The sequence below is a fragment of the Stenella coeruleoalba genome, assembly GCF_951394435.1.
Source record: "Stenella coeruleoalba genome assembly, contig: scaffold_76, whole genome shotgun sequence".
Classification (NCBI taxonomy): domain Eukaryota; kingdom Metazoa; phylum Chordata; class Mammalia; order Artiodactyla; family Delphinidae; genus Stenella; species Stenella coeruleoalba.
The window spans coordinates 40,946-64,828 of record NW_027646368.1 but is presented as its reverse complement, the minus strand read 5'-3'; the positions used below and the strand labels follow the sequence as shown (position 1 = coordinate 64,828).

At 43.7% G+C, this 23,883-nt stretch overlaps 3 long non-coding RNA genes across 3 annotated transcripts in view; all 3 read right to left on the bottom strand.

Annotated features, from left to right (window-relative positions):
- The window catches only part of LOC307181152, an 83,288-nt gene extending 81,735 nt beyond the window's left edge, over positions 1 to 1,553 (bottom strand). Inside the window, exon 1 of the long non-coding RNA XR_013826031.1 lies at positions 1,472 to 1,553. This is a non-coding gene — a long non-coding RNA (uncharacterized lncRNA). The remainder of the gene's footprint in view (positions 1 to 1,471) is intronic.
- The window catches only part of LOC307181149, a 589,424-nt gene extending 565,798 nt beyond the window's left edge, over positions 1 to 23,626 (bottom strand). Inside the window, exon 1 of the long non-coding RNA XR_013826021.1 lies at positions 23,575 to 23,626. This is a non-coding gene — a long non-coding RNA (uncharacterized lncRNA). The remainder of the gene's footprint in view (positions 1 to 23,574) is intronic.
- LOC307181148 lies at positions 17,262 to 19,564 on the bottom strand. Its single transcript, XR_013826020.1, has 3 exons — positions 19,485 to 19,564; positions 18,845 to 18,926; positions 17,262 to 17,347 (listed from the first exon to the last, which is right to left on the bottom strand). It is a non-coding gene; the product is annotated as an uncharacterized lncRNA (long non-coding RNA).
- Positions 23,627 to 23,883: the final 257 nt, after the last annotated feature.

Below are 23,883 nucleotides of genomic sequence, written 5' to 3'. Positions count from 1 at the left end.
CATCATAAGATATCAGTAATACACGGAATGTAAACTTGGCTACACAGGAACTGAATTACAGAACAGAACAGGGTCTCAAATTTAGAAAACCAACTTATTCTTGCTTAAGGGTAAAGGTGAGTTGGGGTGCTGCATAAAACCAGAGATTGAAATGAGCACAGATAAAGTTCCTTAAGCCAAATACGGAATAGACAAGAGCTACTCCTTGCTCAACGAAATGGACTCAACACCCCATATTAAACGCCTAAGAATGTACCTGACTAGTAAGTAACTTAAAACCTATGGATTGCTATGTCTCCGAAAGAGAATCAAGCATGTGTACAGGGGCATAAACGCAGCAGTGATAGGATTGGAGAGGTTCGGTGAGCAAATGAAGACCCTTTGAAGTCATATTGCATGGTACCCATTCCACGGGTTTCAACTACCCAGGTTTAAGGTATTCTTCCTTCAGCTAAAACATGCATGTGGAACCTAGAGTATGATCAACCATGTGATCGGGAGACATGTTCAAATATGTCTCAGTTTTCCTCCCCTGGTACTCGGGTGCAACATTCCAGACGCTTTACTAACACTCTCCCCACTTGGAGAGTCAGTCCCTTTAACCTCCTGTTTGGCCCAGTTTGCAATTTATGCGGAAGATGAACAGGAATAGCGAGAACCAATGAGAGGCTAGCTGGAGGTGTCTGGACGGGCAAATTTAACTCTCATTTCCCACCAGGAAGAGGAATTAACCAAAGGCTCAGCATGCCGGGCCGGAACCAGATTAGGGCCTGAAGCCATCCTGCGGTGTTGCGGCTAGGTCACAAGAAAGCGAGTTGAAGAAAGGAGCTCAGGGGCACTGTAATTCACAAACCTGCAGAGTTATAAATGACAGCTATCCTCCAAAAATAGACTGAAGTAAGGCCGCCAAGAGGACTTGAAAGCAGGGCAGAATTGCAGGAAACCGATTTCAGGAGGTAGACTGGAATTGCATTGAAAGCATAGGAAAAGAGGCAGAACGTCCACAATGATGCACTTGGCCAAAAAGGGCGTATGCGTTTTTTCCTGAATATATTCAGGAAAAAACGCATACGCCCTTTTTGGCCAACCAAGCAAGCTTGCAAAGGAAATCTGCACTACAATGAAGTCTCACTTCCCCCCGGTCAAAAGGGCCATCTGAAAAAAGTGTAAAATCCAGAAAGGCAGGACAGGCCATGGAGAACTGGGAGCCTTGTTATGCTGATGGGCGGGATGTAAATTGCCAACAGACACTCGGGAGAAGTGTATGGTGTTTCCTGAAACATCTAAAAAACAAAGCAACAGAGCCTAGGGCACTGCCACTTATGGTCCTATAGCTTAGGGAAATTAAAATCAAAAAGACACAGCCACCCCAAAGTTTGGGACGCCTCTGTTTACAAGAACCTCGTTTACAGTACAATTTCAACATCGCAGAAAGTGAAAAATGGATAAAGAAGTTGTGGTATTTACTTACAAAGCAATATCACTCAGCAATGAAATCTATGTCATCAGGCCCTTAGCATCACAATGAGTGGATTCAGGTATGATGATTCTAACTGAAATAAGTCACACAGAAAAAGAAACATCATAAGATATCAGTAATACGCGGAATGTAAACTTGGCTACACAGGAACTGAATTACAGAACAGAACAGGGTCTCAAATTTAGAAAACCAACTTATTCTTGCTTAAGGGGAAAGGTGAGTTGGGGTGCTGCATAAAACCAGAGATTGAAATGAGCACAGATAAAGTTCCTTAAGCTAAATATGGAATAGACAAGAGCTACTCCTAGCTCAACGAAATGGACTCAACACCCCATATTAAACGCCTAAGAATGTACCTGACTAGTAAGTATCTTAAAACCTATGGATTGCTATGTCTCCGAAAGAGAATCAAGCATGTGTACAGGGGCATAAATGCAGCAGTGATAGGATTGGAGAGGTTCGGTGAGCAAATGAAGACCCTTTGAAGTCATATTGCATGGTACCCATTCCACGGGTTTCAACTACCCAGGTTTTAGGTATTCTTCCTTCAGCTAAAACATGCATGTGGAACCCAAGTATGATCAACCATGTGAACGGGAGACGTGTTCAAATATGTCTCAGTTTTCCTCCCCTGGTACTCGGGTGCAACATTCCAGACGCTTTACTAACACTCTCCCCTCTTGGAGAGTCAGCGCCTTTAACCTCCTGTTTGGCCCAGTTTGCAATTTCTGCGGAAGATGAACAGGAATAGCGAGAACCAATGAGAGACTAGCTGGAGGTGTCTGGACGGGCAAATTTAACTCTCATTTCCCACCAGGAAGAGGAAATAACCAAAGGCTCAGCGTGCCGTGCCGGAACCAGATTAGGGCCTGAAGCCATCCTGCGGTGTTGTGGCCAGGTCAAAAGAAAGCAAGTTGAAGAAAGGAGCTCAGGGGCACTGTAATTCACAAACCTGCAGAGTTATAAATGACAGCTATCGTCCAAAAATAGACTGAAGTAAGGCTGCCAAGAGGACTTGAAAGCGGGGCAGAATTGCAGGAAACCGATTTCAGGAGGTAGACTGGAATTGCATTGAAAGCATAGGAAAAGAGGCAGAACGTCCACAATGATGCACTTGGCCAAAAAGGGCGTATGCGTTTTTTCCTGAATATATTCAGGAAAAAACGCATACGCCCTTTTTGGCCAACCAAGCAAGCTTGCAAAGGAAATCTGCACTACAATGAAGTCTCACTTCCCCCCGGTCAAAAGGGCCATCTGAAAAAAGTGTAAAATCCAGAAAGGCAGGACAGGCCATGGAGAACTGGGAGCCTTGTTATGCTGATGGGCGGGATGTAAATTGCCAACAGACACTCGGGAGAAGTGTATGGTGTTTCCTGAAACATCTAAAAAACAAAGCAACAGAGCCTAGGGCACTGCCACTTATGGTCCTATAGCTTAGGGAAATTAAAATCAAAAAGACACAGCCACCCCAAAGTTTGGGACGCCTCTGTTTACAAGAACCTCGTTTACAGTACAAGTTCAACATCGCAGAAAGTGAAAAATGGATAAAGAAGTTGTGGTATTTACTTACAAAGCAATATCACTCAGCAATGAAATCTATGTCATCAGGCCCTTAGCATCACAATGAGTGGATTCAGGTATGATGATTCTAACTGAAATAAGTCACACAGAAAAAGAAACATCATAAGATATCAGTAATACGCGGAATGTAAACTTGGCTACACAGGAACTGAATTACAGAACAGAACAGGGTGTCAAATTTAGAAAACCAACTTATGCTTGCTTAAGGGTAAAGGTGAGTTGGGGTGCTTCATAAAACCAGAGATTGAAATGAGCACAGATAAAGTTCCTTAAGTCAAATATGGAATAGACAAGAGCTACTCCTTGCTCAACGAAATGGACTCAACACCGCATATTAAACGCCTAAGAATGTACCTGACTAGTAAGTATCTTAAAACCAATGGATTGCTATGTCTCCAAAAGAGAATCAAGCATGTGTACAGGGGCATAAACGCAGCAGTGATAGGATTGGAGAGGTTTGGTGAGCAAATGAAGACCTTTTGAAGTCATATTGCATGGTACCCATTACACGGGTCTCAACTCTCCAGGTTTAAGGTATTCTTCCTTCAGCTAAAACATGCATGTGGAACCCAAGTATGATCAACCATGTGAACGGGAGACGTGTTCAAATATGTCTCAGTTTTCCTCCCCTGGTACTCGGGTGCAACATTCCAGACGCTTTACTAACACTCTCCCCACTTGGAGAGTCAGCGCCTTTAACCTCCTGTTTGGCCCAGTTTGCAATTTCTGCGGAAGATGAACAGGAATAGTGAGAACCAATGAGAGGCTAGCTGGAGGTGTCTGGACGGGCAAATTTAACTCTCATTTCCCACCAGGAAGATGAAATAACCAAAGGCTCAGCGTGCCGTACCGGAACCAGATTAGGGCCTGAAGCCATCCTGCGGTGTTGCGGCCAGCTCAAAAGAAAGCGAGTTGAAGAAAGGAGCTCAGGGGCACTGTAATTCACAAACCTGCAGAGTTATAAATGACAGCTATCGTCCAAAAATAGACTGAAGTAAGGCTGCCAAGAGGACTTGAAAGCGGGGCAGAATTGCAGGAAACCGATTTCAGGAGGTAGACTGGAATTGCATTGAAAGCATAGGAAAAGAGGCAGAACGTCCACAATGATGCACTTGGCCAAAAAGGGCGTATGCGTTTTTTCCTGAATATATTCAGGAAAAAACGCATACGCCCTTTTTGGCCAACCAAGCATGCTTGCAAAGGAAATCTGCACTACAATGAAGTCTCACTTCCCCCCGGTCAAAAGGGCCATCTGAAAAAAGTGTAAAATCCAGAAAGGCAGGACAGGCCATGGAGAACTGGGAGCCTTGTTATGCTGATGGGCGGGATGTAAATTGCCAACAGACACTCGGGAGAAGTGTATGGTGTTTCCTGAAACATCTAAAAATCAAAGCAACAGAGCCTAGGGCACTGCCACTTATGGTCCTATAGCTTAGGGAAATTAAAATCAAAAAGACACAGCCACCCAAATGTTTGGGACGCCTCTGTTTACAAGAACCTCGTTTACCGTACAAGTTCAATATCAGAGAAAGTGAAAAATGGATAAAGAACTTGTGGTACTTACGTACAATGCAGTATCACTCAGCAATGAAATCTATGTCATCAGGCCCGTAGCAGCATAATGAGTGGATTCAGGTACGATGATTCTAACTGAAATAAGTCACACAGAATAAGAAACATCATAAGATATCACTAATACACGGAATGTAAACTTGGCTACACAGGAACTGCATTCTAAAACAGAACAGGGTCTCAAATTTAGAAAACCAACTTATGCTTGCTTAAGGGGAAAGGTGAGTTGGGGTGCTGCATAAAACCAGAGATTGAAATGAGCACAGATAAAGTTCCTTAAGCCAAATATGGAATAGACAAGAGCTACTCCTTGCTCAACGAAATGGACTCAAAACCCCATATTAAACGCCTAAGAATGTACCTGACTAGTAAGTATCTTAAAACCTATGGATTGCTATGTCTCCGAAAGAGAATCAAGCATGTGTACAGGGGCATAAACGCAGCAGTGATAGGATTGGAGAGGTTCGGTGAGCAAATGAAGACCCTTTGAAGTCATATTGCATGGTACCCATTCCACGGGTTTCAACTACCCAGGTTTTAGGTATTCTTCCTTCAGCTAAAACATGCATGTGGAACCCAGAGTATGATCAACCATGTGATCGGGAGACGTGTTCAAATATGTCTCAGTTTTCCTCCCCTGGTACTCGGGTGCAACATTCCAGACGCTTTACTAACACTCTCCCCACTTGGAGAGTCAGCGCCTTTAACCTCCTGTTTGGCACAGTTTGCAATTTCTGCGGAAGATGAACAGGAATAGCGAGAACCAATGAGAGGCTAGCTGGAGGTGTCTGGACGGGCAAATTTAACTCTCATTTCCCAACAGGAAGAGGAAATAACCAAAGGCTCAGCGTGCCGTGCCGGAATCAGATTAGGGCTTGAAGCCATCCTGCGGTGTTGCGGCCAGCTCAAAAGAAAGCGAGTTGAAGAAAGGAGCTCAGGGGCACTGTAATTCACAAACCTGCAGAGTTATAAATGACAGCTATCGTCCAAAAATAGACTGAAGTAAGGCTGCCAAGAGGACTTGAAAGCGGGGCAGAATTGCAGGAAACCGATTTCAGGAGGTAGACTGGAATTGCATTGAAAGCATAGGAAAAGAGGCAGAACGTCCACAATGATGCACTTGGCCAAAAAGGGCGTATGCGTTTTTTCCTGAATATATTCAGGAAAAAACGCATACGCCCTTTTTGACCAACCAAGCAAGCTTGCAAAGGAAATCTGCACTACAATGAAGTCTCACTTCCCCCCGGTCAAAAGGGCCATCTGAAAAAAGTGTAAAATCCAGAAAGGCAGGACAGGCCATGGAGAACTGGGAGCCTTGTTATGCTGATGGGCGGGATGTAAATTGCCAACAGACACTCGGGAGAAGTGTATGGTGTTTCCTGAAACATCTAAATATCAAAGCAACAGAGCCTAGGGCACTGCCACTTATGGTCCTATAGCTTAGGGAAATTAAAATCAAAAAGACACAGTCACCCCAAAGTTTGGAACGGCTCTGTTTACAAGAACCTCGTTTACAGTACAAGTTCAACATCGCAGAAAGTGAAAAATGGATAAAGAAGTTGTGGTATTTACTTACAAAGCAATATCACTCAGCAATGAAATCTGTGTCATCAGGCCCTTAGCATCACAATGAGTGGATTCAGGTATGATGATTCTAACTGAAATAAGTCACACAGAAAAAGAAACATCATAAGATATCAGTAATACACGGAATGGAAACTTGGCTACACAGGAACTGAATTACAGAACAGAACAGGGTCTCAAATTTAGAAAACCAACTTATGCTTGCTTAAGGGTAAAGGTGAGTTGGGGTGCTGCATAAAACCAGAGATTGAAATGAGCACAGATAAAGTTCCTTAAGCCAAATATGGAATAGACAAGAGCTACTCCTTGCTCAACGAAATGGACTCAACACCGCATATTAAACGCCTAAGAATGTACCTGACTAGTAAGTATCTTAAAACCTATAGATGGCTATGTCTCCGAAAGAGAATCAAGCATGTGTACAGGGGCATAAACGCAGCAGTGATAGGATTGGAGAGGTTCGGTGAGCAAATGAAGACCCTTTGAAGTCATATTGCATGGTACCCATTCCACGGGTTTCAACTACCCAGGTTTTAGGTATTCTTCCTTCAGCTAAAACATGCATGTGGAACCCAGAGTATGATCAACCATGTGAACGGGAGAAATGTTCAAATATGTCTCAGTTTTCCTCCCCTGGTACTCGGGTGCAACATTCCAGACGCTTTACTAACACTCTCCCCACTTGGAGAGTCAGTCCCTTTAACCTCCTGTTTGGCCCAGTTTGCAATTTCTGCGGAAGATGAACAGGAATAGCGAGAACCAATGAGAGGCTAGCTGGAGGTGTCTGGACGGGCAAATTTAACTCTCATTTCCCACCAGGAAGAGGAATTAACCAAATGCTCAGCATGCCGGGTCGGAACCAGATTAGGGCCTGAAGCCATCCTGCGGTGTTGCGGCCAGGACACAAGAAAGCGAGTTGAAGAAAGGAGCTCAGGGGCACTGTAATTCACAAACCTGCAGAGTTATAAATGACAGCTATCGTCCAAAAATAGACTGAAGTAAGTCTGCCAAGAGGACTTGAAAGCGGGGCAGAATTGCAGGAAACCGATTTCAGGAGGTAGACTGGAATTGCATTGAAAGCATAGGAAAAGAGGCAGAACGTCCACAATGATGCACTTGGCCAAAAAGTGTGTATGCGTTTTTTCCTGAATATATTCAGGAAAAAACGCATACGCCCTTTTTGGCCAACCAAGCAAGCTTGCAAAGGAAATCTGCACTACAATGAAGTCTCACTTCCCCCTGGTCAAAAGGGCCATCTGAAAAAAGTGTAAAATCCAGAAAGGCAGGACTGGCCATGGAGAACTGGGAGCCTTGTTATGCTGATGGGCGGGATGTAAATTGCCAACAGACACTCGGGAGAAGTGTATGGTGTTTCCTGAAACATCTAAAAAACAAAGCAACAGAGCCTAGGGCACTGCCACTTATGTTCCTATAGGTTAGGGAAATTAAAATCAAAAAGACACAGCCACCCCAAAGTTTGGGACGCCTCTGTTTACAAGAACCTCGTTTACAGTACAAGTTCAACATCGCAGAAAGTGAAAAATGGATAAAGAAGTTGTGGTATTTACTTACAAAGCAATATCACTCACCAATGAAATCTATGTCATCAGGCCCTTAGCATCACAATGAGTGGATTCAGGTATGATGATTCTAACTGAAATAAGTCACACAGAAAAAGAAACATCATAAGATATCAGTAATACACGGAATGTAAACTTGGCTACACAGGAACTGAATTACAGAACAGAACAGGGTCTCAAATTTAGAAAACCAACTTATGCTTGCTTAAGGGGAAAGCTGAGTTGGGGTGCTGCATAAAACCAGAGATTGAAATGAGCACAGATAAAGTTCCTTAAGTCAAATATGGAATAGACAAGAGCTACTCCTTGCTCAACGAAATGGACTCAACACCGCATATTAAACGCCTAAGAATGTACCTGACTAGTAAGTATCGTAAAACCTATGGATTGCTATGTCTGCAAAAGAGAATCAAGCATGTGTACAGGGGCATAAACGCAGCAGTGATAGGATTGGAGAGGTTCGGTGAGCAAATGAAGACCCTTTGAAGTCATATTTCATGGTACCCATTACACGGGTCTCAACTCTCCAGGTTTAAGGTATTCTTCCTTCAGCTAAAACATGCATGTGGAACCCAAGTATGATCAACCATGTGAACGGGAGACGTGTTCAAATATGTCTCAGTTTTCCTCCCCTGGTACTCGGGTGCAACATTCCAGACGCTTTACTAACACTCTCCCGACTTGGAGAGTCAGCGCCTTTAACCTCCTGTTTGGCCCAGTTTGCAATTTCTGCGGAAGATGAACAGGAATAGCGAGAACCAATGAGAGGCTCGCTGGAGGTGTCTGGACGGGCAAATTTAACTCTCATTTCCCACCAGGAAGAGGAAATAACCAAAGGCTCAGCGTGCCGTACCGGAACCAGATTAAGGCCTGAAGCCATCCTGCGGTGTTGCGGCCAGCTCAAAAGAAAGCGAGTTGAAGAAAGGAGATCAGGGGCACTGTAATTCACAAAACTGCAGAGTTATAAATGACAGCTATCGTCCAAAAATAGACTGAAGTAAGGCTGCCAAGAGGACTTGAAAGCGGGGCAGAATTGCAGGAAACCGATTTCAGGAGGTAGACTGGAATTGCATTGAAAGCATAGGAAAAGAGGCAGAACGTCCACAATGATGCACTTGGCCAAAAAGGGCGTATGCGTTTTTTCCTGAATATATTCAGGAAAAAACGCATACGCCCTTTTTGGCCAACCAAGCAAGCTTGCAAAGGAAATCTGCACTACAATGAAGTCTCACTTCCCCCCGGTCAAAAGGGCCATCTGAAAAAAGTGTAAAATCCAGAAAGGCAGGACAGGCCATGGAGAACTGGGAGCCTTGTTATGCTGATGGGCGGGATGTAAATTGCCAACAACCACTCGGGAGAAGTGTATGGTGTTTCCTGAAACATCTAAAAAACAAAGCAACAGAACCTAGGGCACTTCCACTTATGGTCCTATAGCTTAGGGAAATTAAAATCAAAAAGACACAGCCACCCCAAAGTTTGGAACGGCTCTGTTTACAAGAACCTCGTTTACAGTACAAGTTCAACATCGCAGAAAGTGAAAAATGGATAAAGAAGTTGTGGTATTTACTTACAAAGCAATATCACTCAGCAATGAAATCAGTGTCATCAGGCCCTCAGCAGCACAATGAGTGGATTCAGGTATGATGATCCTAACTGAAGTAAGTCACACAGAAAAAGAAACATCATAAGATATCAGTAATACACGGAATGTAAACTTGGCTACACAGGAACTGAATTACAGAACAGAACAGGGTCTCAAATTTAGAAAACCAACTTATGCTTGCTTAAGGGTAAAGGTGAGTTGGGGTGCTGCATAAAACCAGAGATTGAAATGAGCACAGATAAAGTTCCTTAAGTCAAATATGGAATAGACAAGAGCTACTCCTTGCTCAACGAAATGGACTCAACACCGCATATTAAACGCCTAAGAATGTACCTGACTAGTAAGTATCGTAAAACCTATGGATTGCTATGTCTCCAAAAGAGAATCAAGCATGTGTACAGGAGCATAAACGCAGCAGTGATAGGATTGGAGAGGTTCGGTGAGCAAATGAAGACCCTTTGAAGTCATATTGCATGGTACCCATTACACGGGTCTCAACTCTCCAGGTTTAAGGTATTCTTCCTTCAGCTAAAACATGCATGTGGAACCCAAGTATGATCAACCATGTGAACGGGAGACGTGTTCAAATATGTCTCAGTTTTCGTACCCTGGTACTCGGGTGCAACATTCCAGACGCTTTACTAACACTCTCCCCACTTGGAGAGTCAGCGCCTTTAACCTCCTGTTTGGCCCAGTTTGCAATTTCTGCGGAAGATGAACAGGAATAGCGAGAACCAATGAGAGGCTAGCTGGAGGTGTCTGGACGGGCAAATTTAACTCTCATTTCCCACCAGGAAGAGGAAATAACCAAAGGCTCAGCGTGCCGTACCGGAACCAGATTAGGGCCTGAAGCCATCCTGCGGTGTTGCGGCCAGCTCAAAAGAAAGCGAGTTGAAGAAAGGAGCTCAGGGGCACTGTAATTCACAAACCTGCAGAGTTATAAATGACAGCTATCGTCCAAAAATAGACTGAAGTAAGGCTGCCAAGAGGACTTGAAAGTGGGGCAGAATTGCAGGAAACCGATTTCAGGAGGTAGACTGGAATTGCATTGAAAGCATAGGAAAAGAGGCAGAACGTCCACAATGATGCACTTGGCCAAAAAGGGCGTATGCGTTTTTTCCTGAATATATTCAGGAAAAAACGCATACGCCCTTTTTGGCCAACCAAGCAAGCTTGCAAAGGAAATCTGCACTACAATGAAGTCTCACTTCCCCCCGGTCAAAAGGGCCATCTGAAAAAAGTGTAAAATCCAGAAAGGCAGGACAGGCCATGGAGAACTGGGAGCCTTGTTATGCTGATGGGCGGGATGTAAATTGCCAACAACCACTCGGGAGAAGTGTATGGTGTTTCCTGAAACATCTAAAAAACAAAGCAACAGAACCTAGGGCACTTCCACTTATGGTCCTATAGCTTAGGGAAATTAAAATCAAAAAGACACAGCCACCCCAAAGTTTGGAACGGCTCTGTTTACAAGAACCTCGTTTACAGTACAAGTTCAACATCGCAGAAAGTGAAAAATGGATAAAGAAGTTGTGGTATTTACTTACAAAGCAATATCACTCAGCAATGAAATCAGTGTCATCAGGCCCTCAGCAGCACAATGAGTGGATTCAGGTATGATGATCCTAACTGAAGTAAGTCACACAGAAAAAGAAACATCATAAGATATCAGTAATACACGGAATGTAAACTTGGCTACACAGGAACTGAATTACAGAACAGAACAGGGTCTCAAATTTAGAAAACCAACTTATGCTTGCTTAAGGGTAAAGGTGAGTTGGGGTGCTGCATAAAACCAGAGATTGAAATGAGCACAGATAAAGTTCCTTAAGTCAAATATGGAATAGACAAGAGCTACTCCTTGCTCAACGAAATGGACTCAACACCGCATATTAAACGCCTAAGAATGTACCTGACTAGTAAGTATCGTAAAACCTATGGATTGCTATGTCTCCAAAAGAGAATCAAGCATGTGTACAGGAGCATAAACGCAGCAGTGATAGGATTGGAGAGGTTCGGTGAGCAAATGAAGACCCTTTGAAGTCATATTGCATGGTACCCATTACACGGGTCTCAACTCTCCAGGTTTACGGTATTCTTCCTTCAGCTAAAACATGCATGTGGAACCCAAGTATGATCAACCATGTGAACGGGAGACGTGTTCAAATATGTCTCAGTTTTCGTACCCTGGTACTCGGGTGCAACATTCCAGACGCTTTACTAACACTCTCCCCACTTGGAGAGTCAGCGCCTTTAACCTCCTGTTTGGCCCAGTTTGCAATTTCTGCGGAAGATGAACAGGAATAGCGAGAACCAATGAGAGGCTAGCTGGAGGTGTCTGGACGGGCAAATTTAACTCTCATTTCCCACCAGGAAGAGGAAATAACCAAAGGCTCAGCGTGCCGTACCGGAACCAGATTAGGGCCTGAAGCCATCCTGCGGTGTTGCGGCCAGCTCAAAAGAAAGCGAGTTGAAGAAAGGAGCTCAGGGGCACTGTAATTCACAAACCTGCAGAGTTATAAATGACAGCTATCGTCCAAAAATAGACTGAAGTAAGGCTGCCAAGAGGACTTGAAAGTGGGGCAGAATTGCAGGAAACCGATTTCAGGAGGTAGACTGGAATTGCATTGAAAGCATAGGAAAAGAGGCAGAACGTCCACAATGATGCACTTGGCCAAAAAGGGCGTATGCGTTTTTTCCTGAATATATTCAGGAAAAAACGCATACGCCCTTTTTGGCCAACCAAGCAAGCTTGCAAAGGAAATCTGCACTACAATGAAGTCTCACTTCCCCCCGGTCAAAAGGGCCATCTGAAAAAAGTGTAAAATCCAGAAAGGCAGGACAGGCCATGGAGAACTGGGAGCCTTGTTATGCTGATGGGCGGGATGTAAATTGCCAACAACCACTCGGGAGAAGTGTATGGTGTTTCCTGAAACATCTAAAAAACAAAGCAACAGAACCTAGGGCACTTCCACTTATGGTCCTATAGCTTAGGGAAATTAAAATCAAAAAGACACAGCCACCCCAAAGTTTGGAACGGCTCTGTTTACAAGAACCTCGTTTACAGTACAAGTTCAACATCGCAGAAAGTGAAAAATGGATAAAGAAGTTGTGGTATTTACTTACAAAGCAGTATCACTCAGCAATGAAATCTGTGTCATCAGGCCCTTAGCAGCACAATGAGTGGATTCAGGTATGATGATTCTAACTGAACTAAGTCACACAGAAAAAGAAACATCATAAGATATCAGTAATACACGGAATGTAAACTTGGCTACACAGGAACTGAATTACAGAACAGAACAGGGTCTCAAATTTAGAAAACTAACTTATGCTTGCTTAAGGGGAAAGGTGAGTTGGGGTGCTGCATAAAACCAGAGATTGAAATGAGCACAGATAAAGTTCCTTAAGCCAAATATGGAATAGACAAGAGCTACTCCTTGCTCAACGAAATGGACTCAACACCGCATATTAAACGCCTAAGAATGTACCTGACTAGTAAGTATCTTAAAACCTATGGATTGCTATGTCTCCGAAAGAGAATCAAGCATGTGTACAGGGGCATAAACGCAGCAGTGATAGGATTGGAGAGGTTCGTGAGCAAATGAAGACCCTTTGAAGTCATATTGCATGGTACCCATTCCACGGGTTTCAACTACCCAGTTTTAAGGTATTCTTCCTTCAGCTAAAACATGCATGTGGATCCTAGAGTATGATCAACCATGTGAACGGGAGACGTGTTCAAATATGTCTCAGTTTTCCTCCCCTGGTACTCGGGTGCAACATTTCAGACGCTTTACTAACACTCTCCCCACTTGGAGAGTCAGCGCCTTTAACCTCCTGTTTGGCCCAGTTTGCAATTTCTGCGGAAGATGAACAGGAATAGCGAGAACCAATGAGAGACTACCTGGAGGTGTGTGAACGGGCAAATTTAACTCTCATTTCCCACCAGGAAGAGGAATTAACCAAAGGCTCAGCATGCCGGGCCGGAACGAGATTAGGGCCTGAAGCCATCCTGCGGTGTTGCGGCCAGGTCACAAGAAAGCGAGTTGAAGAAAGGAGCTCAGGGGCACTGTAATTCACAAACCTGCAGAGTTATAAATGACAGCTATCGTCCAAAAATAGACTGAAGTAAGGCTGCCAAGAGGACTTGAAAGCGGGGCAGAATTGCAGGAAACTGATTTTATGAGGTAGACTGGAATTGCATTGAAAGCATAGGAAAAGAGGCAGAACGTCCACAATGATGCACTTGGCCAAAAAGGGCGTATGCGTTTTTTCCTGAATATATTCAGGAAAAAACGCATACGCCCTTTTTGGCCAAACAAGCAAGCTTGAAAAGGAAATCTGCACTACAATGAAGTCTCACTTCTCCCCGGTCAAAAGGGCCATCTGAAAAAAGTGTAAAATCCAGAAAGGCAGGACAGGCCATGGAGAACTGGGAGCCTTGTTATGCTGATGGGCGGGATGTAAATTGCCAACAACCACTCGGGAGAAGTGTATGGTGTTTCCTGAAACATCTAAAAAACAAAGCAACAGAACCTAGGGCACTTCCACTTATGGTCCTATAGCTTAGGGAAATTAAAATCAAAAAGACACAGCCACCCCAAAGTTTGGAACGGCTCTGTTTACAAGAACCTCGTTTACAGTACAAGTTCAACATCGCAGAAAGTGAAAAATGGATAAAGAAGTTGTGGTATTTACTTACAAAGCAATATCACTCAGCAATGAAATCTGTGTCATCAGGCCCTTAGCAGCACAATGAGTGGATTCAGTTATGATGATTCTAACTGAAATAAGTCACACAGAAAAAGAAACATCATAAGATATCAGTAATACACGGAATGTAAACTTGGCTACACAGGAACTGAATTACAGAACAGAACAGGGTCTCAAATTTAGAAAACCAACTTATGCTTGCTTAAGGGGAAAGGTGAGTTGGGGTGCTGCATAAAACCAGAGATTGAAATGAGCACAGATAAAGTTCCTTAAGCCAAATATGGAATAGACAAGAGATACTCCTTGCTCAACGAAATGGACTCAACACCGCATATTAAACGCCTAAGAATGTACCTGACTAGTAAGTATCTTAAAACCTATGGATTGCTATGTCTCCGAAAGAGAATCAAGCATGTGTACAGGGGCATAAACGCAGCAGTGATAGGATTGGAGAGGTTCGGTGAGCAAATGAAGACCCTTTGAAGTCATATTGCATGGTACCCATTCCACGGGTTTCAAATACCCAGGTTTTAGGTATTCTTCCTTCAGCTAAAACATGCATGTGGAACCCAGAGTATGATCAACCATGTGATCGGGAGACGTGTTCAAATATGTCTCAATTTTCCTCCCCTGGTACTCAGGTGCAACATTCCAGACGCTTTACTAACACTCTCCCCACTTGGAGAGTCAGCGCCTTTAACCTCCTGTTTGGCCCAGTTTGCAATTTCTGCGGAAGATGAACAGGAATAGCGAGAACCAATGAGAGGCTAGCTGGAGGTGTCTGGACGGTCAAATTTAACTCTCATTTCCCACCAGGAAGAGGAAATAACCAAAGGCTCAGCATGCCGTACCAGAACCAGATTAGGGCCTGAAGCCATCCTGCGGTGTTGCGGCCAGCTCAAAATAAAGTGAGTTGAAGAAAGGAGCTCAGGGGCACTGTAATTCACAAACCTGCAGAGTTATAAATGACAGCTATCGTCCAAAAATAGACTGAAGTAAGGCTGCCAAGAGGACTTGAAAGCGGGGCAGAATTGCAGGAAACCGATTTCAGGAGGTAGACTGGAATTGCATTGAAAGCATAGGAAAAGAGGCAGAACGTCCACAATGATGCACTTGGCCAAAAAGGGCGTATGCGTTTTTTCCTGAATATATTCAGGAAAAAACGCATACGCCCTTTTTGGCCAACCAAGCAAGCTTGCAAAGGAAATCTGCACTACAATGAAGTCTCACTTCCCCCCGGTCAGAACGGCCATCTGAAAAAAGTGTAAAATCCAGAAAGGCAGGACAGGCCATGGAGAACTAGGAGCCTTGTTATGCTGATGGGCGGGATGTAAATTGCCAACAACCACTCGGGAGAAGTGTATGGTGTTTCCTGAAACATCTAAAAACCAAAGCAACAGAACCTTGGGCACTTCCACTTATGGTCCTATAGCTTAGGGAAATTAAAATCAAAAAGACACAGCCACCCCAAAGTTTGGAACGGCTCTGTATACAAGAACCTCGTTTACAGTACAAGTTCAACATCGCAGAAAGTGAAAAATGGATAAAGAAGTTGTGGTATTCACTTACAAAGCAATATCACCCAGCAATGAAATCTATGTCATCAGGCCCTTAGCAGCACAATGAGTGGATTCAGGTATGATGATTCTAACTGAAATAAGTCACACAGAAAAAGAAACATCATAAGATATCAGTAATACACGGAATGGAAACTTGGCTACACAGGAACTGAATTACAGAACAGAAGAGGGTCTCAAATTTAGAAAACCAACTTATGCTTGCTTAAGGGTAAAGGTGAGTTGGGGTGCTGCATAAAACCAGAGATTGAAATGAGCACAGATAAAGTTCCTTAAGCCAAATATGGAATAGACAACAGCTACTCCTTGCTCAACGAAATGGACTCAACACCCCATATTAAACGCCTAAGAATGTACCTGACTAGTAAGTATCTTAAAACCTATGGATTGCTATGTCTCTGAAAGAGAATCAAGCATGTGTACAGGGTCATAAACGCAGCAGTGATAGGATTGGAGAGGTTCGGTGAGCAAATGAAGACCCTTTGAACTCATATTGCATGGTACCCATTCCACGGGTTTCAAATACCCAGGTTTAAGGTATTCTTCCTTCAGCTAAAACATGCATGTGCAACCCAGAGTATGATCAACCATCTGATCGGGAGACGTGTTCAAATATGACTCAGTTTTCCTCCCCTGGTACTCGGGTGCAACATTCCAGACGCTTTACTCACACTCTCCCGACTTGGAGAGTCAGCGCCTTTAACCTCCTGTTTGGCCCAGTTTGCAATTTCTGCGGAAGATGAACAGGAATAGCGAGAACCAATGAGAGGCTAGCTGGAGGTGTCTGGACGGGCAAATTTAACTCTCATTTCCCACCAGGAAGAGGAAATAACCAAAGGCTCAGCGTGCCGTACTGGAACCAGATTAAGGCCTGAAGCCATCCTGCAGTGTTGCGGCCAGCTCAAAAGAAAGCGAGTTGAAGAAAGGAGCTCAGGGGCACTGTAATTCACAAACCTGCAGAGTTATAAATCACAGCTATCGTCCAAAAATAGACTGAAGTAAGGCTGCCAAGAGGACTTGAAAGCGGGGCAGAATTGCAGGAAACCGATTTCAGGAGGTAGACTGGAATTGCATTGAAAGCATAGGAAAAGAGGCAGAACGTCCACAATGATGCACTTGGCCAAAAAGGGCGTATGCGTTTTTTCCTGAATATATTCAGGAAAAAACGCATACGCCCTTTTTGGCCAACCAAGCAAGCTTGCAAAGGAAATCTGCACTACAATGAAGTCTCACTTCCCCCCGGTCAAAAGGGCCATCTGAAAAAAGTGTAAAATCCAGAAAGGCAGGACAGGCCATGGAGAACTGGGAGCCTTGTTATGCTGATGGGCGGGATGTAAATTGCCGACAACCACTGGGGAGAAGTGTATGGTGTTTCCTGAAACATCTAAAAAACAAAGCAACAGAGCCTAGGGCACTGCCACTTATGGTCCTATAGCTTAGGGAAATTAAAATCAAAAAGACACAGCCACACCAAAGTTTGGGATGCCTCTGTTTACAAGAACCTCGTTTACCATACAAGTTCAATATCACAGAAAGTGAAAAATGGATAAAGAACTTGTGGTACTCACGTACAATGCAGTATCACTCAGCAATGAAATCTATGTCATCAGGCCCGTAGCAGCATAATGAGTCGATTCAGGTACGATGATTCTAACTGAAATAAGTGACACAGAAAAAGAAACATCATAAGATATCACTAATACACGGAATGTAAACTTGGCTACAGAGGAACTGCATTCCAAAACAGAACAGGGTCTCAAATTTAGAAACCCAACTTATGCTTGCTTAAGGGGAAAGGTGAGTTGGGGTGCTGCATAAAACCAGAGATTGAAATGAGCACAGATAAAGTTCCTTAAGCCAAATATGGAATACACAAGAGCTACTCCTTGCTCAACTAAATGGACTCAACACCCCATATTAAACGCCTAAGAATGTACCTGACTAGTAAGTATCTTAAAACCTATGGATTGCTATGTCTCCGAAAGAGAATCAAGCATGTGTACAGGGGCATAAACGCAGCAGTGATAGGATTGGAGAGGTTCGGTGAGCAAATGAAGACCCTTTGAAGTCATATTGCATGGTACCCATTCCACGGGTTTCAAATACCCACGTTTAAGGTATTCTTCCTTCAGCTAAAACATGCATGTGGAACCCAAGTATGATCAACCATGTGAACGGGAGACGTGTTCAAATATGTCTCAGTTTTCATACCCTGGTACTCGGGTGCAACATTCCAGATGCTTTACTAACACTCTCCCCACTAGGAGAGTCAGCGCCTTTAACCTCCTTTTTGGCCCAGTTTGCAATTTCTGCGGAAGATGAACAGGAATAGCGAGAACCAATGAGAGACTAGCTGGAAGTGTCTGGACGGGCAAATTTAACTCTCATTTCCCACCAGGAAGAGGAAATAACCAAAGGCTCAGCGTGCCGTGCCAGAACCAGATTAGGGCCTGAAGCCATCCTGCGGTGTTGCGGCCAACTCAAAAGAAAGCGAGTTGAAGAAAGGAGCTCAGGGGCACTGTAATTCACAAACCTGCAGAGTTATAAATGACAGCTATCGTCCAGAAATATACTGAAGTAAGGCTGCCAAGAGGACTTGAAAGCGGGGCAGAATTGCAGGAAACCGATTTCAGGAGGTAGACTGGAATTGCATTGAAAGCATAGGAAAAGAGGCAGAACGTCCACAATGATGCGCTTGGCCAAAAAGGGCGTATGTGTTTTTTCCTGAATATATTCAGGAAAAAACGCATACGCACTTTTTGGCCAACCAAGCAAGCTTGCAAAGGAAATCTGCACTACAATGAAGTCTCACTTCCCCCCGGTCAAAAGGGCCATCTGAAAAAAGTGTAAAATCCAGAAAGGCAGGACAGGCCATGGAGAACTGGGAGCCTTGTTATGCTGATGGGCGGGATGTAAATTGCCAACAGACACTCGGGAGAAGTGTATGGTGTTTCCTGAAACATCTAAAAAACAAATCAACAGAGCCTAGGGCACTGCCACTTATGGTCCTATAGCTTAGGGAATTTAAAATCAAAAAGACACAGCCACCCCAAAGTTTGGAACGGCTCTGTTTACAAGAACCTCGTTTACAGTACAAGTTCAACATCGCAGAAAGTGAAAAATGGATAAAGAAGTTGTGGTATTCACTTACAAAGCAATATCACTCAGCAATGAAATCTATGTCATCAGGCCGTTAGCAGCACAATGAGTGGATTCAGGTATGATGATTCTAACTGAAATAAGTCACACAGAAAAAGAAACATCATAAGATATCACTAATACACGGAATGGAAACTTGGCTACACAGGAACTGAATTACAGAACAGAACAGGGTCTCAAATTTAGAAAACCAACTTATGCTTTCTTAAGGGTAAAGGTGAGTTGGGGTGCTGCATAAAACCAGAGATTGAAATGAGCACAGATAAAGTTCCTTAAGCCAAATATGGAATAGACAAGAGCTACTCCTTGCTCAACAAAATGGACTCAACACCGCATATTAAACGCCTAAGAATGTACCTGACTAGTAAGTATCTTAAAACCTATGGATTGCTATGTCTCCGAAAGAGAATCAAGCATGTGTACAGGGGCATAAACGCAGCAGTGATAGGATTGGAGAGGTTCAGTGAGCAAATGAAGACCCTTTGAATTCATATTGCATGGTACCCATTCCACGGGTTTCAACTACCCAGGTTTACGGTATTCTTCCTTCAGCTAAAACATTCATGTGGAACCTAGAGTATGATCAACTATGTGATCGGAAGACGTGTTCAAATATGTCTCAGTTTTCGTACCTTGGTACTCGGGTGCAACATGCCAGACGCTTTACTAACACTCTCCCCACTTGGAGAGTCAGTCCCTTTAACGTCCTGCTTGGCCCAGTTTGCAATTTCTGTGGAAGATGAACAGGAATAGCGAGAACCAATGAGAGACTAGCTGGAGATGTCTAAACGGGCAAATTTAACTCTCATTTCCCACCAGGAAGAGGAATTAACCAAAGGTTCAGCGTGCCGTGCCGGAAGCACATTAGGGCCTGAAGCCATCCTGCGGTGTTGCGGCCAGCTCAAAAGAAAGCGAGTTGAAGAAAGGAGCTCAGGGGCACTGTAATTCACAAACCTGCAGAGTTATAAATGACAGCTATCGTCCAAAAATAGACTGAAGTAAGGCTGCCAAGAGGACTTGAAAGTGGGGCAGAATTGCAGGAAACCAATTTCAGGAGGTAGACTGGAATTGCATTGAAAGCATAGGAAAAGAGGCAGAACGTCCACAATGATGCACTTGGCCAAAAAGGGCGTATGCGTTTTTTCCTGAATATATTCAGGAAAAAACGTATACGCCCTTTTTGGCCAACCAAGCAAACTTGCAAAGAAATGTGCACTACAATGAAGTCTCACTTCCACCTGGTCAAAAGGGCCATCTGAAAAAAGTGTAAAATCCAGAAAGGCAGGACAGGCCATGGAGAACTGGGAGCCTTGTTATGCTGATGGGCGGGATGTAAATTGCCAACAACCACTCGGGAGAAGTGTATGGTGTTTCCTGAAACATCTAAAAAACAAAGCAACAGAGCCTAGGGCACTGCCACTTATGGTCCTATAGCTTAGGGAAATTAAAATCAAAAAGACACAGCCACCCCAAAGTTTGGGACGCCTCTGTTTACAAGAACCTCGTTTACCGTACAAGTTCAACATCGCAGAAAGTGAAAAATGGATAAAGAAGTTGTGGTATTTACTTACAAAGCAATATCAGTCAGCAATGAAATCTGTGTCATCAGGCCCTTAGCAGCACAATGAGTGGATTCAGGTATGATGATTCTAACTGAAATAAGTCACACAGAAAAAGAAACATCATAAGATATCACTAATACACGGAATGTAAACTTGGCTACACAGGAACTGAATTCCAAAACAGAACAGGTTCTCAAATTTAGAAAACCAACTTATGCTTGCTTAAGGGGAAAGGTGAGTTGGGGTGCTGCATAAAACCAGAGATTGAAATGAGCACAGATAAAGTTCCTTAAGCCAAATATGGAATAGACAAGATCTACTCCTTGCTCAATGAAATGGACTCAACACCGCATTTTAAACGCCTAAGAATGTACCTGACTAGTAAGTATCTTAAAACCTATGGATTGCTATGTCTCCGAAAGAGAATCAAGCATGTGTACAGGGGCATAAACGCAGCAGTGATAGGATTGGAGAGGTTCGTGAGCAAATGAAGACCCTTTGAAGTCATATTGCATGGTACCCATTCCACGGGTTTCAACTACCCAGGTTTAAGGTATTCTTCCTTCAGCTAAAACATGCATGTGGAACCTAGAGTATGATCAACCATGTGATCGGGAGACGTGTTCAAATATGTCTCAGTTTTCGTACCCTGGTACTCGGGTGCAACATTCCAGACGCTTTACTAACACTCTCCCCACTTGGAGAGTCAGCCCCTTCAACCTCCTGTTTGGCCCAGTTTGCAATTTCTGTGGAAGATGAACAGGAATAGCGAGAACCAAAGAGACTAGCTGGAGGTGTCTGGATGGGCAAATTTAACTCTCATTTCCCACCAGGAAGAGGAATTAACCAAAGGCTCAGCGTGCCGTGCCAGAACCAGATTACGGCCTGAAGCCATCCTGCGGTGTTGCGGCCAGGTCAAGAAAGCGAGTTGAAGAAAGGAGCTCAGGGGCACTGTAATTCACAAACCTGCAGAGTTATAAATGACAGCTATTGTCCAAAAATAGACTGAAGTAAGGCTGCCAAGAGGACTTGAAAGCGGGGCAGAATTGCAGGAAACCGATTTCAGGAGGTAGACTGGAATTGCATTGAAAGCATAGGAAAAGAGGCAGAACGTCCACAATGATGCACTTGGCCAAAAAGGGCGTATGCGTTTTTTCCTGAATATATTCAGGAAAAAACGCATACGCCCTTTTTGGCCAACCAAGCAAGCTTGCAAAGGAAATCTGCACTACAATGAAGTCTCACTTCCCCCCGGTCAAGAGGGCCATCTGAAAAAAGTGTAAAATCCAGAAAGGCAGGACAGGCCATGGAGAACTGGGAGCCTTGTTATGCTGATGAGCGGGATGTAAATTGCCAACAACCACTCGGGAGAAGTGTATGGTGTTTCCTGAAACATCTAAAAAACAAAGCAACAGAACCTAGGGCACTTCCACTTATGGTCCTATAGCTTAGGGAAATTAAAATCAAAAAGACACAGCCACCCCAAAGTTTCGAACGGCTCTGTTTACAAGAACCTCGTTTACAGTACAAGTTCAACATCGCAGAAAGTGAAAAATGGATAAAGAAGTTGTGGTATTTACTTACAAAGCAATATCACTCAGCAATGAAATCTGTGTCATCAGGCCCTTAGCAGCACAATGAGTGGATTCAGGTATGATGATTCTAACTGAAATAAGTCACACAGAAAAAGAAACATCATAAGATATCAGTAATACACGGAATGGAAACTTGGCTACACAGGAACTGAATTCCAAAACAGAACAGGTTCTCAAATTTAGAAAACCAACTTATGCTTGCTTAAGGGGAAAGGTGAGTTGGGGTGCTGCATAAAACCAGAGATTGAAATGAGCACAGATAAAGTTTCTTAAGCCAAATATGGAATAGACAAGATCTACTCCTTGCTCAACGAAATGGACTCAACACCGCATATTAAACGCCTAAGAATGTACCTGACTAGTAAGTATCTTCAAACCTATGGATTGCTATGTCTCCGAAAGAGAATCAAGCATGTGTACAGGGGCATAAACGCAGCAGTGATAGGATTGGAGAGGTTCGGTGAGCAAATGAAGACCCTTTGAAGTCATATTGCATGGTACCCATTCCACGGGTTTCAACTACCCAGGTTTAAGGTATTCTTCCTTCAGCTAAAACATGCATGTGGAACCTAGAGTATGATCAACCATGTGATCGGGAGACGTGTTCAAATATGTCTCAGTTTTCGTACCCTGGTACTCGGGTGCAACATTCCAGACGCTTTACTAACACTCTCCCGACTTGGAGAGTCAGTCCCTTTAACCTCCTGTTTGGCCCAGTTTGCAATTTCTGCGGAAGATGAACAGGATTAGCGAGAACCAATGAGAGGCTAGCTGGAGGTGTCTGGACGGGCAAATTTAACTCTCATTTCCCACCAGGAAGAGGAATTAACCAAAGGCTCAGCGTGCCGTGCCGGAACCAGATTAGGGCCTGAAGTCATCCTGCGGTGTTGCGGCCAGCTCAAAAGAAAGCGAGTTGAAGAAAGGAGCTCAGGGGCACTGTAATTCACAAACCTGCAGAGTTATAAATGACAGCTATCGTCCAAAAATAGACTGAAGTAAGGCTGCCAAGAGGACTTGAAAGCGGGGCAGAATTGCAGGAAACCGATTTCAGGAGGTAGACTGGAATTGCATTGAAAGCATAGGAAAAGAGGCAGAACGTCCACAATGATGCACTTGGCCAAAAAGGGCGTATGCGTTTTTTCCTGAATATATTCAGGAAAAAACGCATACGCCCTTTTTGGCCAACCAAGCAAGCTTGCAAAGGAAATCTGCACTACAATGAAGTCTCACTTCCCCCCGGTCAAAAGGGCCATCTGAAAAAAGTGTAAAATCCAGAAAGGCAGGACAGGCCATGGAGAACTGGGAGCCTTGTTATGCTGATGGGCGGGATGTAAATTGCCAACAGACACTCGGGAGAAGTGTATGGTGTTTCCTGAAACATCTAAAAAACAAAGCAACAGAGCCTAGGGCACTGCCACTTATGGTCCTATAGCTTAGGGAAATTAAAATCAAAAAGACACAGCCATCCCAAAGTTTGGGACGCCTCTGTTTACAAGAACCTCGTTTACAGTACAAGTTCAACATCGCAGAAAGTGAAAAATGGATAAAGATGTTGTGGTATTTACTTACAAAGCAATATCACTCTGCAATGAAATCTATGTCATCAGGCCCGTAACAGCATAATGAGTGGATTCAGGTACGATGATTCTAACTGAAATAAGTCACACAGAAAAAGAAACATCATAAGATATCAGTAATACATGGAATGGAAACTTGGCTACACAGGAACTGAATTACAGAACAGAACAGGGTCACAAACTTAGAAAACCAACTTATGCTTGCTTAAGGGTAAAGGTGAGTTGGGGTGCTGCATAAAACCAGAGATTGAAATGAGCACAGATAAAGTTCCTTAAGCCAAATATGGAATAGACAAG